Source organism: Myodes glareolus, chromosome 5 (assembly GCF_982192425.1).
Source record: "Myodes glareolus chromosome 5, mMyoGla1.1, whole genome shotgun sequence".
Classification (NCBI taxonomy): domain Eukaryota; kingdom Metazoa; phylum Chordata; class Mammalia; order Rodentia; family Cricetidae; genus Myodes; species Myodes glareolus.
The window spans coordinates 9,444,826-9,463,165 of record NC_142030.1 but is presented as its reverse complement, the minus strand read 5'-3'; positions in this window follow the sequence as shown (position 1 = coordinate 9,463,165).

Here is an 18,340-nt window from a genome sequence, read left to right as displayed (position 1 = left end):
TGTCTAGTTGTGTCCCATCATAGTTTCACAGTGTGATGGTTTTAATGGGAAATGCTACTCATAAATCTGTGCATTAGAACACTTAAATGGTCCTCAGTTGGTTATGTTGTTGGGGAGGTTATGGAACCTTCACACGGTGAGCCTTGAAAGATTGAGTAGATCACCAAGGGAGGACTTTGAGCTTTTATAGCCTGGCACCACTTCTCTCTCTCTCTCTCTCTCTCTCTCTCTCTCTTTCTCTCTGCTTTCTCTGTGCAGTTGAGATGTGATCCTCCACTCTCACAGTCCCTATTCTTTACCCATGCAATGGATTAGTATTCTCTCTGGAACCTTAAGCCAACATAAATTCTTCATAAATTGCTTTTAGCCCAGGTATTTTATCACAGCAATAGACCAGTCAGTAGCACACACACAAGCACACCCCCACTTCCCCTCACCTCCGCACACATATGCACACTGAATGCCATATGTCTTCATTTAAATGGGGCTTCCCTTTGTCCAGATCTTAGATTCTGACTTTGAATGTTTGTATAGGACATGACCAAGCAACTTCCCTACTATTGAGAGTCTCAGTTAAAGTCCTGAAGCTGAGAGCAACGAGGTATAAAAATGTACCTTCAAAACAGCCTTCTAGTACCCACCACGGCTAATTCAGATAGTCTCAGCACTCACATCCCATGAAGCCTTCCCAGGCTAGATAACAGGACGTAGAGACTTTTTGGTAAAGAATACCACTGGTGAAATGTCACAGACAGAAATATTCCTGCTGCTCTCCCCACCACAAGAAGGTCTTTATAGAAGCCTAAAGAACCCTGGTCATGTTTTAGACAAAATTTTAGTTTGGGATAATTGTGATAAAGGGCATGTGCTATGGGTTCTTTCAAGATTGGGGAGTTTTTGAGAAGAAAAAGTTGATTCAATGTCTTTTCCTGGAGAACCCTACAGGCAGTTGACTGGCTGGAGTTGCCTATGATAACAAGGGAGGAGAGGGCAGACATAGACCAACAAAATAGGCACAGACAAAGTTAATCTACACTGACTGTTAACATTTCCCACATCTTATTTTATTAGTTCTAGACTAATGGCAACCAGCCTTGGTGTTATTATATCTTGGGCACAAGTAGCTCTTTGATGTTGTCCTGTGTTACAGAATATTTGGCAGCAACTACAGTCTCTAGCAAGTAGCCTCCAGTCACATGTCCCAGGTGGATCAGCCAACTAAGTCTCCAGACTTTGTCACAGGCTGCGTGTATAAAGACCAAATTTGCACCCCATTAAGAACGGAAGGTCTAGAACAAAACAAAGGAAGCTGCAATCTGTAGTGTTTGTACACGTTCATGGCGTAGGCACGAACACTCCCTAGGGGATTGCAGCATGATAGTGTGATGTACCACAGGCAAAACTGGGAGAAAGATAGACAGAGTATGTGCATGAAGCAGCCATTAGGCACAGAGACTCTATGATGCTCCCACAAAACACAGTGCAACCCAGAGGCTCTCATTATACATAGTGTTCCTCGATGCTTTTATTGTACTGAGTGTCTATGATGCTACTATTTCAGGAGCACCACAGCAAGAATCCAGGTTCCAGTCAAATAATGGCATAGCATTAAGTTTTGAAAGGCATTATCATAGGGCCCTAGAGATGGTCCCATAGTTAAGATCGTTGGACACTCTTCCAGAGGACCTGGGTTTGATTTCTAGCACCCACACGACAGCCTACAATCATCTAAAACTCCAGTGCCAAGAGATCTGATGTCCTTTCTGGCACCAGGCTCATAAGTGGCACATTTACATACATGTGGGCAACATACCCATACACAAAAAATAATTTTAAGAAATAAATACATTATTATTATGTTTAATGTAGTGTATTGGTTTGAAAGTTTAGAATATTAGTGTTCAGTAGTGACTGTTTTTAACACCCAGTATATATAGTTTCTGAAATTTGACCAATCTTATCATGTGTTAAGGTGAGCTGCCTGACAGCTTAATGTTTCTGACCCAATTAAGCATATGTAGCAGCTTTAGTTTGCCCAGCTTGGATTGGTAACCCTTTTGTCTTGGCTGAAATGTTACTAATTCCCCTTGATAATTATTTCACAGAAGTCCTGATGTGACCATCACATCACAAGCAGCATGTCTTGTAGTGACTGCATGGACCACCTTCTGCAAACGGGCCTGTATGTAGGGAAACTTTGAGACCCAGACTCAGAGGGGCAAACTTCAGGGAAGGTTGGCCAGCAATTCCAGTGGTTCTCAGCCCCCTTTGGGCTCAGATGACCCTTCCACAAGGGGTCACCTAAGACCATCAGAAAACAAAGATATTTACATTATGATTCATAACAGTAGCAAAATTACAGTTATGAAGTAGCAATGGAAATAATTTTATGGTTGGGGATAATGACAGCATGAGAAACGGTATTAAAGGGTCACAGCATTAGGAAGGTTGAGAAACACTGCTGTAGAGTCTGAAATTGACTCTGTTGTGGGAGAAGAAGCCATGTATTCTCATGTCTTCAAGCTAAGCAGGCTACAGAGATTAAAATCTATTTATCATCGGAATACATATGTGTGAATCTGTAGGCAGAAGTTTCTGTCCCATAAGCTGCTCCCAAGTAACCACACAGATGCTTAATATTAATTATAAATACTTGGCCAATAGCTCAGGTTTGTTACTAACTAACATTTTCAATTAAACCATATTTCTGTTTATGCATTGTTACGTGGCTTGGTACCTTTTCGCAGTATGGCAAGCTCATCTTGCCTCTCTCTGCTTCTGCTAGCTACTCCTCTGACTACGCTTTTCTTCTTCCCAGAATTCTCTGTTTGGCTCTCCCCCTAACCTTATCCTGCCCAGCTATTGGTCAGTTAGCTTCTTTACTAAACCAATCACAGAAACATATTTTTACACAGTATAAAGGAATATTCCACCTGGACCAGTATATGTAAATATTTAAAGTATGAAACTAGAGGATTGGGCAGATGGTATAGTCCATAAAGTATTTGATTCACAAGCGTAAGGACCTGAGTTCGAATCCTTAGCACCCACATGAAAAGCCAGGTGTGATGGCCGATTATATCTGCAATCCCAGCCCCAGAGAGATAGAAACAGGAGGATTCCTGCATCTCACTGGCCAGGAAGACTTGTCGAATCACTAAGTTTCAGCTCTGCTGACAAACTCTGCCTCAAAATTAAGATGGAGACGTGATTGAGCAAGACACCTGATGTGGACCTCTGACTTTCACACACATGTGCACACATGTGCATATACAATTATTCATGAACATATACACATATACACTACATGTACTCTCACAGAAAACCCAAATGGCATTTTTTAAAAAGTCAAATTCTGTTGAAGCGAAGCTAAAATGAGTACAGAAAACTAGCTCATTCTTAGTGGGGGAAAAAAATCAAAGCTGAAGGAATTGCACTTGATTTTCCCAGTCTCAAAAATAATGAAAGAAAAACAGAGCAACTAATACTAGGTTTGTTTGGATAGGTGAGATCAGTGATCGAATGTCAGCCCTCAGAAGTTATCATCCAGGCCAGTGGGCTCATTTCATCACTGGGGTTCAGTCTTCTAGTTTGTTTTAGAAACCAATAACGATGCCCGTTTTCTCCCCCTTTGTAAGTGGAAGTTCCCCTTCAGGTGGTGAAGCCAAGAGTCACTTCCTACCACTGTTAATGGCTGTTTTGAGGTTTTCCATGCAGATAAGCAAAATGTCAGAGGTGATTAAAAACTAATTAGAAATTGTGGGCGATATATATAGATATATATATATATATATTTCGATCTTCGTTTAAACCCAACTGTAAAGACCAAACTGACACTTTGGAAAGCACTGAAATCCTTTGGGAGGGATAAATTCTAAAGTGGTCTCATGTGCATAAATATAACGTAAAAAAAAATGGTCTCTAAAATAATATTAGTTTTCAACGTCAATTTTTCTTTAACATCAGCTTCTTTTTTGACTGGTTTATTGAAAAATTCTACAGACAGTAGCTTATTTTTCCACCAACCTCAGCACCTGAGATTTTTGGCCAATGGATAGAAGACCAATAAAATTGCCCATAAAACGTAACTTTATGCCATAACTTACACAATGTTTATAGAATGTAGTTTAACATTCACTCCCCCTCTCCCCAAAGCAAACGTCTCTTCTGTATCCAGCCTATCACAATGGAAAACAAAAATAATTATGTTCCACAATGGTAAGGCTCACTCTGGACTATCTTGCTGTGTTTTGTTCCTTCCCAAGGATACCTGTGCAGAGATTGCTGCTCACTTAGCATGAAGCTGCACTGGGTATCACCCGGAGAAAGTTGAGGCATGCTTTCTTTTACATGGTTTATTTGCTTGCTTTCCACGGAGTGCAATGAGTTAAATTCTAGTCTTTTTGGTCACTCGAGATTCTCTGCTGAGCCAGTGGGACTGCTCAGCTGGTATAGTCTCAACCGTGCGTACACCCGGCTCTGGCTCTTCCCCTAGGTTAGCATCCCGTTTCCTTTGCCTCTCTCCTTTAGCTCCCCTAGTTCTCTGTTCAGCATCTCATTTTCAGTCACCCAGAACCATCCTGTGTTGGCTTGTGCTCTTTTCCGCTCAGCCCCCCCCCCCCCCGTCTAAATCATTTCCCCCAGATATGCTATGCAATCTCATGTCTTATGTCCTTTACTGCTCTCCTCACAGAAGACTGTGGAATTCATGATGGGGAGGATTTTGTCCAACCCTGCTTTTCTTTCATGACCTGTGCAGTGTTGGGTGTATCAAGGAAATGAGATAGATATTTTTGTATAAATGAATTAATGAAGACAGGCCACTTTGTGCACACAATTGTTGTTTATGAATCAATTATTTTTAATTAAATATTTTATTTAATATTTACACACATATAATGTGTTTGGATTCAATCTATACTTCATTTTTTCTCATCTAATTCTTTCCCTAGTCCTCTTTCTCTCCCATATTTAAATACATGCTCAGGTTACTTCTCCCTCTTCCTCTTCTCTTCCTTTCCCCTCTTCCTGTCTCTATCTTTCAATATGCATTGAGCTCATTTATTTATGAAAAGGAAATTTTTGGCATTTTATCATTACAGTAGACCCGCTATAACAACTTCTTAGGCTGTGTATCACAGTGTTCATAGTGAACACTTAGAGAAAGCTCTGGAAGGGGCCAGTGATAGGATGAGGCCGATATGCTGAATTTCCTGCTCTTTTCCTTCTTCATCAGAGAGAGAAGTACGGCATCGCTGGAGTTGTCAGGGTTTGGCTCGCCCAGTACAAGGAAATGGTTCTGAAACCCTTTGAAAAGCTAACTCACTAGAGAAGTGACTTGTTCCTTACTGACTACCCCTCAGGGAGGTGTCTCAGCCCCGAAGGTTCTGGGTCACACCTTGAAATGTACTCTGGGCACCGACTGCCTTCTAATGCTGTGGGGGTCAGGTAGGAGGCACAGTGCCCTATAACAGCTGATTCCTAACTGACCCGAGACTTGGAGGAGAAAAGCTGACACAGCCAGTAATTGAGGGGAAGGCTGCTTGGGCTTTTCCCTTTCTGAGTTCTTCCTTTTCTTTCTTCTATTCTTTGGATTTTTCTAATAAGCCAGGCTGTTCTTCCTATTTGAGTAGAAAAAAGGGTACAGGGAGTTAGAGTTTTTCTTTTTCCACTTTCTTTGCATTGTTGGCAATCAGACGCAGGGTCTCACACATGTTTGGTGAACTGCTACCAGAAACATGGCATTTCATACTTACGCTGTGTTTGTTTTATGTGGTGTGTGACAGTAACTCCTGAGAAGGCCTTTCCCTCCCCACGTAGTTAGAGTGTGAGGTAAGAGCGCATCTTTTCTCACCGTTTCTCATCCCTTCTGTGCCAAGGCTGGTTTTTGCGCACATAGTAGGCTCAGAATAAACACAGGCCATGGTACAGTAGCTCCGCCTGAGGGTAAGAAGCCAGGGCTGTACTATCGCTTCGTTGCTGTGGCAAATATTTGTGCAAGTTTGACAGATAGAGAAAATTGTTTTCTGGGCACGCAAGTTTAGCTTGCCCTAGCCAAACATAGAAAGCTGTCATGTGAATATTTTTGAACCTCAAAAACAATTTTGGTTTAACTCTGGGCGGGTGGTGGCTCTTATTTCTCCCACACAGTCCACCCATCTCGTATTAGGACATGTAATTCCAACTGTGCTGACTATCTTAAAATTTGTGAACAGACTGTCCTCTGGCCACTGTTCCGTACACACGTCGCTTCTTTAAGAAGCTCGCTTGTAGCTTATAATTAAACGAAAGAGCCAGCAGCTGCTGGAACCAGGGATCGCCTAGAGCGCATGTTTACGAGCTTCTCAGGCAGGAGGCAGTCATGTCAGCACCGCTATTGTCGTGAGCCGGGCCGTTCCCAGCAGCCCTTTGCACACAGCGCTTGCTTAGCCCCCGTCATCTGGTCATGCCACTTGACTTCAGCCTACTGCTTCCTCTCGGAACTGGCAAAAAACAACTGCACGAGGAAACTATTTCACAAGAAAAGTCTCCCTGACTTCTGATTTATAAACCATAGATGTCTTGGATCCTATAACACAGGCATGGAGTGTGTCCTTTACCGAGGATGGCCAGGGAAAAGGACAAGTTGTAGAAACCTGTGGATGTGCAAACTGTGTTTCCCTCTTGTTTGTTTCCTTGATAGAAAAATTGAGAATTTTTAATATTTTCAATATCATATATTAACTATTTATAATAATGGATTTCATCTTGGCCTTTTCATACATACATATAATAAATATTGATCATATTCACCCATCATCCTTTCTTGCTCTTCTCTTCTTTCCAACTAGGCCCCCTTCTACACACATGTCTAAATTTTTTTGGTGACCCCATGAGTTAATTATGGTTGTTTTCAGGGGCATTGCTGATGGGTTATTGATGGGGCACAGGTCACTTGTCAGTGCCTACACCACTCAGAAAATATATTAATAGAGGATTTTGATAGCTCATGGGTAGAGGATTAACTGAGTCGTCAAGTCATGAAAATCCTCTCATTCTAGGTCAACCTGAAGCAGTTGTTCACCCAAGAGCTGGATGCCTTCTTAATCCTGTACACCAAGATATTTTATTCTGGGCTCAGTCCATCGCCCAAGCCTAGGCTCTGGTACACAGTGCTCAGTCCTCCCCAGTGTCACATCTCAGGAAATTCGAGTTTGAAGCTGTCCCGGATCTCACAGGCAGTTAGCCTACCTATTATTCTGAACTTCTGACCTGGCATGTCTGGGGTCTCTGTCAATGGATGCGGTGCAAATGGGTTGCAGGTTTGCTCCGATGCTGACTCCGTGGGACCCTGTGTGGTCAGGACAGGATCTGCATCTTTCCATCCCCAGTCATCCTCTTCTGGCCATGAGCTATCTTACCTGTCATTCTTAGACAATGAGTTCTCAAAATATCAGTTATCATGTGTTCCATTATGATTTTAAAAATGTTGGAAAGCACTATTGCAGCCCCCCCCCCCCATTTTATGACTGAAATCTTAAATCAAGGTAAAGCTGTATTCAGTTTGTGTTGTGGTTAGGTATCTTAAAGGTGACATAAATCCCTGCCTGGGAATAGTTGGTAAGTTTCCCAGAGAATGGCAGGTAACAGCTCTCGGCAGGGCATATACATGGCTACCAAATAAGGCAACAATGAATTCCTGGATAATATCAATAGCCATCAGTGGTATTCCCTTTGTATGCTCTCAGGGTTGCAAGTCAGTTAAGTCTGAGTAGCTTAGCTGAAGTTTCAGTTCTGATTGTGTGTTCAGACAACGTTATGGTTTCAAAAATCAGGCTCTCCAGAAATGTCTAAACAGCTGAGTAAGAATTGTGCACCCAAGGCTCGGAGAACATTGGGGAGGAGAGAAGGAAGGAAAGATGGCAGGAGCCAGATGGCCAGGGATGCTGCTGTGAGGTTGTGTCTCCTAGGAATGACAGAGAAGGGTCACACAGGAAACCTTAACAACAGGGCTGCATAGAGGAGACCTGAACAAAGACGAGACCAGCACACAAACTAACATGGAAGGGGAGCCCTAGCACCGGCCTGACACCTAGACAAAGAGCTACAGATAGCTAAGGAATACCAAGAGCAGGAAAAATTGTCTTCCCCAGGGGTGAGGCCCCTAATTGGTTACCCAATACTCTGCTCAACCCTGACATCATACACATAGACATCACACTAAACAGACTGGACAGCTTGCATTTATATATCTAGACATACAAAAGCAATAACAATGCAAGAAAAAGAAGCCTTGTTTGAGCAGGATATGTGTGTGTTGGGGGGGACATGGGAGAGGTTAGAGGAAGAGGGGAAATGGTGTAATTATATTTTAATTTTAAAAATAAAAAATAATGTTCCAAGACAAATAAACATGCATCCCTCAACTTATTTATCACCCCATAAAGATGTGTTCAAGTTTAAAATAACAACGGACACAGATCAAAAGGCAATATGCAAACAAGGACACGTGACTTTGAGGGTCACAGAGATCCAAGTCACTGACCCCCTTACTATGAATGGATATGGGTCAGATATGGACCTGGGGCAGAGCAGAACTTAGCTGAGTCTTTCTCCTAGGCTGCCCAACCACTGGCTCTTTGGTTGCTTAATACATTAGTGGATGTCTTCCAGTTCCCAGCGGTCTGAGTTCCACATCACACAGTCCCTGTCCCATCTGGTGCTAATTGGCGCCCTGGTTGGTAGTTTCCGAAAGCAGAGCAGGAAAAATAAAAGGGGCCGTGGTTCTATCCTTAGAAGCTGGGAGCCCAGGACAGGCAGTGCTTGCTTTCACATGAGCCACGGACTCGAATCTTGTATGTAAATCAGTTGTTTAGAACCAACCGGGAACAAATTTTTCCAATGAATGGAAAGCACGCCTGGTGGCTCATTCTCCAGGTCAGCCCAGGTCACGAGAGTCTGTCGGGTCCGCCGTGTGCTCAAGGAGTCTTTCTAGTCCCCTAACAGTCCGTGCTGGGTCAACCAAGAAGGGCAAGAAAATGGTGGGAAAGCCAAGGCCACCTCTGGAGGCCGAAGGCTGGGCGGCACTTGTATCAACCATGTAAACAATTCCCAGGATTCATAGCTCCAGATTTCTTTAGTTGAGTAGAAATCCAGCAGGTAATACTATCAGTGTTAGCTTTCTCCTGGTGACTGTTGGTAGGATCAAATGAGATGATGTATAGAATATGATTTGAAATGTCCTCTCACCCCCCAAACAATAGAATCTGGGTTTTCCCAGTTTCCTCCTTATCCCAAGGTACCACTTGGTGGTTTCTGCATGGGGAGCAAGTGGGGCTGGCAGGGGACAGGACAATGAAGCCGAAGAGAGATTGCTGAGGCGGTACCAAACAGACTGGCCCCTTAGCTTGAGACGTATGCCTCCTGCTAACACTCCAGGGTCATGGTGCCCCCCACCATGTCTGTGTCTCTCCCCTAGCGAGTGGCCTTTTGTTGCTTTCTCTGTCAATAGCTGCTTCTTCCCCCTGGGTTATTGATTGAGGATATGACATCCTTTTTTGCATTGATGTAAGAAATCTGGCAGCTTATCATAAATGAAGGCAGACTGAGAGTTGAGGCTCCTTCCTGGATCCTGGGTTATCTCATAACCTCAGATGGAAAGAAAGGCACAGATTATACTGAGCATGGATTTCAGATGAAGGACAACTCTGTCTTAATCAAACTTCACAGAAGCAGAGTCAGAGGGTTTCTTCTTCTAGGCTCTTGTGCTGGAGTTCTGGGGTAAACAGCTTTCCAGCTCAGCCAGGTAGCTGTAGACAAATCTACCCAGACCTCACAGAAATGAGGGAACTTGGGACAGGGCAGACTTCCTGGGGCCTGTGGGAGGAGGTAGCCTTAGGAGGGCGGTATGATTATCTTCCCTTGTCTCACACAACCAGGAAGTAGATTCCACCAAAGGCATCCACTTTGGTGACAACCGTAATCACATTACAAAGCATCACTGATCTCTGACAACTTCCTGTTCAGCCTTCATTCCCTTGCTTCTATTTTACCACCACTCTGCCTTTCGACTGCTTTTCCTGTCTCCCTCCTTAGCAACACCAAATCATTTTGTGTTTTCTGTTATTCTCAGTTACTAGAAACCTTCCTCTATCCTTTTCCTCTTCTTCAGGCTCCCCTGTTGTCTTCCTGCCTGTTCAACTTAATTTGACATTCACCACACTGTGAAAAGCACTTACTGCTCTTGCAGAGGACCTGGGGTCAGTTCCCAGCATCCACATCACTGTCTCACAACTGCCTGCAATTCCAGTTCCAGGATATCTGATGCCCTCTTTTGGCATGGGCAACTGCACACACATAGTGTCTCTAAAGTCATGCAGGTACTCACACACACATTTTTAAAATGTATTATTTATTTTCAATTTATAAATTAGATTTATAATTAATAAATTAATTCTTTTTAAAAACAATTGTTTGGAAAAAACTGGATGGTAACCAGCTGGCACTGTCTAGCATCAGGGTGCTATTGCAGGCATAGCTGCCATCTATATGAGCCCCATAAGAGAATGCGGAGGTCAGGTGCCAGGGATGAATGTAGGGAGGAAGGGAGGAATGAAGTCACTGGGTATGAGTTTTCATGTGGGTTGGAGACACTGAGGAGAGAATTCTGAAGACAGTGCCATCTGTACTGGGGCTCAAAGAGTACCCAAGAGTTGTAGAAGAGAGAGGAGCTTCTGAGGTAAAGAATGACATCCATGGGCAAATTTCCAGGTTAATTGTTGCATAGAATAAATGGTCATTGGGTTCCCAGAAATATGCACTCTTCTCCACAACCAGGGCAAATGAAAGATAATTTGCTAGTTTTGTTGTTGTTGTTTTGTTTTGTTTTGTTTTTGGTTTTGGTTTTTTTTTTTAGAAGATGTTAAGCATAACATGAAAAACTCTGGCAGTGCTTGTTTCTTGCTAGGGATGTGGCTCTGTAACAGAGCGCTTGCCTAGTATACATGATGGCCAAGGTTCAATCCTCAGTACAGCCACAAAAGTAGCTGGAGGTTTGCGGAGATGGTTCAGTGTGCAAAAGATTTTCCTGCCAATGCAAAGCCTGAGTTTGAATTCCTAGGCCCCATATAGAAGCTAGCCACAGCAGCCTTTTCCTATGTTGGTGCTCCTACAGAGATGGGAGACAGGAGAATTCCTAGAGGCCTGTGGGCCAGCTAGCCTAGGGCATGCAACAGCCAGCAAATGAGAGACCCTGCTTCAACTAAGGTGAAAGGTCAGGCCCAATACCTGGAATTGTCTTCTGATTGCTACAACCACAGTAATACACACAAACTGCATATGTGCATATGTGCACATGCATCTATAATGAAAAATATAGACTTTCATCTTTTCCTTCCTCCTTCCCTTTCTCCTTCCTTTCCTCCCTGTAGCCCCCTTCTTTCCATCCCTAGAAACAGGATCTAGGGAAAGTTACTGAACTCCTGAAGAAGAAGTCAAGACAGCTGGTTTCTCAGTGAGCACAGCAGCCAGGTAGTCAAGATGGCGGAGGGTCTGTGCAGTACCTTTCTGTACGGCCCCCAGAAGAAAGGATGCAGCCATGTGGTTCTACTTAATTAAAGCATAAACACAAGCCATCCCATTCTAATTTAGAGGAAGAGAAAAGTTGAACTCTGGAGTTCTCAGGAGTAGTGACTCATTTCTGAGTCTGGATCTCAACAGAGAGAGTATGCGGACATGTCCAAACTCACTGTCTTGTGTTGACTGGTCAAGGACACAGGCTGGCTAGGGCTGACAAACAGAAACAGCAGACAGGGCCATGAAGACACGGACAAATGGACAGCTTGACTAATGACCATGGTTCCTGTTTTGGTCTGTCACCCACATCAACTAAATCATATCAGTTAAAATAGACGTGCTTCAAGTTCAGTATGCACTTGGTGGAAGTCTCGCCACCTATTAGATTCATGTGGAAACTGCAAACACTTTATTTGGCTTTCTCCCCTCCTCCCTCTCCCATTTTTTCTTCCTCACTCTTGCCCCTGTTTCTGTTTGCATGCCTTTCTTTGTTATTTCCCGCCATGTTTTCTTCATCTATTCCTAAGAGAAAAACAAGAGATTGTGCAAACTTTTCTGTTATGAATTTAATTCTAATGCTGCTTCTAATTTTTAAGAGGTCATATTAAAAATAAATTCAAGAACTAACATTTCTAAACTAACGGACGTGTGTGTGTGTGCACTCATGTGCATGTATATGTGTGTGTATGTATGGTGTGCATATGTATGTTGGGCAAGGTGGTGCATGCCTATTATCCTAGGACTCCAGGCACAGAAGCAGAAAGTTCAGGAGTTCAAGGTCATCCTTGTCTAAGTAGAAAGATCAAGAGCAGCCTGAACCACATAAGATCCTGTCTCAAATATCAACAACAAAATCAATAACGATATAAAAACACTTAAGAGAATTTCCACATTTCATCATTTCGTGCACAGATTCCAAGCTTCATTTTTTTTATTTGCTTGGAATAACTACAGATAAATTAATTTGTTGACACTTTGTGAGACATGGTTAGGTTTATTATTTCAGAACTGGTTTCTTTGAGTCCTCGGGGTATTTATGCAAAGCTCAGAACCGGAGGTCGGAGGATGTGGACTCTACTGCCAGGCCAGCCACCAGTCAATGGCTGGTTTCTTGGTTGTTTTCTATTCGAATCATCATTGAATTGGCAGACTAGATTTCTGTCATTGAACTACCTAACCCATTGATTCTTTGAGGTTCCTACAGAATTAATATATACAATCATAGAACATTTAAAGACTATTTACTTCATACACTGAGATCATTTTCATTTTGCCTTTATTATAAACCTAATATAAAATGTTACATCTGAAGATAATTTCTCTTTTTATTAAAACTGAGAGCTAACTGAATAAGTAGGCATCTTAAGACATCTCCTTTTAAAATCAGTCTCTCTCTCTCTCTCTCTCTCTCTCTCTCTCGTGTGTGTGTGTGTGTGTGTGTGTGTGTGTGTGTGTGTGTGTATTTGTGGAGATTAGAAGACAACCTCAGATGTAGACACTTTGTTAGAGGGTCTCTTGTTTACCACTGCAAATGTCAGGCTAGCTTGGCCTGCAACTTTCTGAGGGTCTCCTGTTTCTACTTCACATCTTACCCCACTGTGTGTGCTACCACTGCAAATGTCAGGCTAGCTTGGCCTGCAACTTTCCGAGGGTCTCCTGTTTCTACCTCACATCTTACCCCACTGTGTGTGCTACCACTGCACATGGCTTTAGTTGGGTTGTTTGTGCAGCAGCACACACTCTAACCCCTGAGCCATCTTCCCTGTCTGATCTCTCCTGACAGCTCCCTCTGGGTTCTGTTGATATTAAACATAAATCACCCGTCAGTATCTCATAGTATCTCATGCCCTGCTTATTGAAGGTCTTGCCCTTCATTCTAATAAGGCAACCAATAAGTTGTACTTACCAAACTGGGCACAGTTGGTGCTTCTATACCTCAGTGTGGTTGACACTCTACTACACATGACTGCTGTGCACCTGATGTGCAGATTTGCCAATCTGGCTCATGACTCTGATGGTTTGCAGGTTCCTACTGGTATCTGCTAATGTTGAGCTGGGTATAAAAGCCTTCTGTAGGGGTCCCTTTATCTCACTGATGAGACCTGCACTCTTTGCTGTTTGGTAGGAGTGGAATTTATTCCTGGTTGACCAACTTCAAAACAGGGCCAAGGCATTGTGGTGGCAAAGCCAGGGCTTGGGTACCTACCTGGTGGTGTCCTGAACATGCCGTATCTGTGTGTGTACCACTCTTTTTCTGGACAATTCTGCTAGAGGGGAGCCCAAGTGGAGTTGCTATTCCACGAAGTAGAAGGATTATTTCAGCATTCCCTTCTAACTCATGAAACCCAACTAAGCGTGGGTGAAGCTGGGCATGAGCCTCACCCTGACTGTGCTGAGAATAATCTTTTTTTAATCCCATGACTAAGGCTCCTTGACTGAGTCAGCCTCATGATTACTAAATCTTTTTTGTGTGAGGAAAACCTCCTCCAGAAATACACTCAGTCTTCACGCAAACAAATCTGGGGGCTGACACTGCCCTTTTGCCACATGTCCCTCGACACATCTGAATCTCCTTTAGTCTCAAGCTGGGACCCTTATTGTACTCAAATAAAGAAATTGAGCAGAGTTCAAATTCTTGACTGTTTTCTGTTTCAATAGTGTGGGCCTTACCACTGTGTGCGTCTCATCCTGCGTGAGGGCCCCTTACCACTTGGTCCTGGGCTTTTCCATGGCTCACTCTGATCACAACCAGTCTCTGCTTCCAGTAGGCAATGTTCGCAGAGGCAGACCGTGTGTTCTTTTGCTCTCTGTGTTGTCCTGAAACAAAAAAAAAAGAAAGAAAAACTCTGCTCATAAATTAGGAATTTGAATGGGACAGGGTTATCTAAGTGTGTGGCCAATGCTTTGGATAAATTAATTAGAACTAAAGAAAATTGGAATTGTGGAAGATAATGGGATGGGAGATGCACCGCTTGGGCCCACACAACTCCCCTCCCAGGTTCTCACAGGGTCAGACCTTGTGGTGCTGTTTAAGGGACACCAAGGTGTTTGGGTTTCACCTCTATCACTGGGCCATATTTTAGTGACTTAATACCTAGACAAACACAATGTCAATAATAATAATAATCCTAGGGAGGTGAGCGTGAGACACTGGGAAGACTGTAATTATACAGAATCTAAAAGGATTAGAACATTTGCGTTTGCTTAATGTTCTGGTTAATTGCCGGTTAGTCAGAGAACCATTCTTATTTCAACACATTTTGAATAATACTCACAAAATGCCCTTAGCAAAGTCTATGCAGTAAACAGAACTCAGACTCTCTTTGATGTCTGAGAGGTTTTTCTTAGAGCCTTTAGGTCAATACCGCAAACACACATTTTCACATAAGTATTAGGAGGTTAAGACGCCACAGGGATCTAGCCGTTGTCTGAACTGGCCACTGTGTTCTTTAGGCTTTGGTTTGGGTAAATCTTTCATCTCAGGTTAATGGCTTTTGATTGCCTTTTCTTGAGTATCCCATGCTCCAAATTAAGTGTGGGATACTTTTATGTCTGAAAATTGCATGTAAGAAATGTGAACTTTAGAGAACATCACCCCAAATTATTCTCTTTGCTCAGACAAAACTCTTTTAAAAATATTTTTCTTCTTTTTCCTATGTTTCCAATGATTTCTGCCTATACCCTAATAATTTAAGCCCATTTAGGCATCACCGCTCAGACTAACAAGGCTCCTGTGATTTAGAAAAGCACACAGAGGTCTGCAGAAAAGGAAAAAGCTTTCAGACTTTCCCTAAGTATTTATCTTTGTTTCTTTAGTTGTCACAGCCCAAGATGTACACTCAAAAAACAAACATGCAAACAGATTCTGTTTGTTTTTATGACCTATATGATCTTAATTTTAGAGCACTCAAGTCAGATTTTTAACTAACCTTGGTGTACTGAATATACTTATTTAGTGGGAGCGATTGTTGAATCCCTTCTGAAATGACTGGAATTGCTTGAGTCTGTGCATCACAAAGCGATTCTCTCAATCTCCTTTTCTCATTTTATTTAATTCTATAGTTTTGAAACAAGGTCTCATTGGTCTCAGGCTGGTCTTGAATTCACCATGAGGGTGGGAGTGGTGATGAGCTCTTGATCCTCTTGTCTCCACAGCCCAAGTCCTAGGATTAAAAGTATGTGCTAATAAACTCTTGAGAGGAAGCCAAATAGCAGCAAACATAATGGAACAGGTAGAATGAATGTCTTCAACTTGTATTTGGCTAAATTTTAGCATCATAATTGGTTTAAGACCCCTTTTAGACTTATCCTGAACGTGGTATGCGGTTCTCAAATTCTGCTCTGTAATTTAACAAGCTTTCCTGACAGTTCCACGAATACTAGTAAAGGCAGAAGAAAGACCTGTGGGTCAGAAACCAAGCTCTTCATCACGTGTGCGCAGTAGAGAGGAGGGCTTCTTATCCTTGATTCCTTAAGCTCCAGTGTCTTGGAGAGACCCACAGCAGCACAAGGGATGCCGTGTTCTCTCAAGCTAGCACCACAGCTGAGAACTTGTGAAGTTCTGATCTTTTATAATGTGTGACTGATAAATCCTGCCCAACTATGACTTGACTCGAGTGTAGCAAATTATTATCTTGGACAAACAGGCTTGCCTCATGTCTACAGAAGGAGGCAGTATCTCCATTTTTAAGGTTGTTCAATACACAAACCAAGTTAACTGTATGGAAACAGGACATACCCAAATAGGGTTTTCTCCCTACAATGACATCTTTCAATAAGGATGTGCACATGACGTGTGTGTGTGTGTGTGTGTGTGTGTGTGTGTGTGTGTGTGTTCAGGGTGAGCTCACATAGGTGTGAATAAGCCTCCTGCGCATTCTTCACAGGTGAGGTCACATAGGTGTGAATACATATACTGTGCTGACATCTGCTTTAAACTCTTACACGAGCAGTTCTTACAGTACCAAGTACTGAATGTTGATAAACAACTGATCCTGATCCTTGTGTTTACTATGGAGCAGTTTCTGTCACTGTTTTAAAATTTAGTCCTTCTACTTCTTCATGTGCGTTTGTGTGTATGGTGTATGTGTGTTGTGCATGTATGTGTGTGGTTATTTAGATGTGTGTTCACACTGAGGTCACACAGACCTTCAGGGTCTCTTCTTCCATCCTTCTCTGTCTTGTTGTCCCACTGAGCAGGAAGCCCACTATTTTTGTGAGGTTGGTGGTTGGCCACCAAACTCTTAAGATCTGCCCACCTCTACATTCCAAAGCTGGTGTTATAGGAGTGTGTGACCATGTGTGGCTCTTTACAGGCTCGCTGAAGATTTAGATCTTCACTCGGATCTTCACACTTGTACAGCAAATGCACTTACCCACTGAGCCATCTATGTAGCCCTTTCTGTTTCTTAAAAAAGTAAATTAGTTTTCTATAAAAAAAAATGCTGTGACACTACAAGTCTCCTCCACCTCATGTTGAATGAACCTTGTGATTGCATCAATTACAGCATTTTCTAAATTCTCAATTGGTCTGTGGTGTGTTTTTGTTTTTGTTTTTGTTTTTGTTTTTGTACATGGTCCTAAGAACAATGGCATATAGCCTAGGTATATTGTAACTTATACCACTGAGTCTTGTGTAAAGTACACATAACAGTGTTTAAACAAGGACAAAGTTGCCTAACAGTGCATTTTTACAACATATCCTTTGTTAAATGATTCATGACTGAATATAAATATATAATATGCATATATATAAAGCATGAATTATGTATATTCCTTTGACTATATAATTTTACATATAGAAACATGTGTAATAAAGAATGAATCTATACTTACATGTGCATATATACACATTTGCTTGTGTTTATATAAAAATAAGCACAAAAACGCAGTGAATAAGACAGGTGGTCGGTGAGTAACAGGTAACAGACATATATATATATGCAAGATGTCTAGAATGAGAAAACTCAGAAACAAATACAAACTAAGGGGATTGACAAGAGTAGCTGTATTTAAAAATACTCATTAGAACCTCCTTCTGATGTGGGATGTCCTTCTGTATGTATGTTGCTTTTATTGGTTGATGAATAAGGTTGTTTTGGCCAATGGATTAGCAGATTAAAGCCAGGTGGGACTTCTGAGCAGAGATAGAAAGTAGCTGCTGAAGAAGAAATATGCCAGAACATTACTCGTGAGTCACAATCTTGTGGTGAGACATAGATTAATAGAAATGGGTTAATTTAAGATATAAAAGCTAGCTAGAAATACATCTGAGCCATTGACCAAACAGTGTTGTAATTAATATAGTTCCTGTATGTTTATTTGGGTCTGTGTGGCTGGGAATCAAAAGCACAGTCTCTGTTTATATCCTTTACTTGGAGTAGGCAGTTAGACTTCCATTTCTACTTTTAAGAAAAAAAAAATTGTGCGTGTATTGTCTCACAGTTCTGAAGGCTGGAAAGTGTCTGATAAAGTTTACAGTAGAGATTGGATTCTGTTCCTGACTCCCAGATGGCTGCCTCCTTGCTGTGTCTTCACAGAGGAGAGAGAGAGAAAGAAAGAGAGAGAGAGAGAGACAGAGAGAGAAAGAGAGAGAGAGAGAGAGAGAGAGAGAGAGAGAGAGAGAGAGAGAATCTCATTCTTTCACCTTGACCCAAGTTCTCAGATTAGGTATTGCCCTGATGACCTCACTCAAGCTTAATTCCATCATCACAGGTCCCAATGAAACTGAGGATGAGTTGACTTTGGCTTTGGCGTATACACTGTATGGGAATCACACAATCCTTAG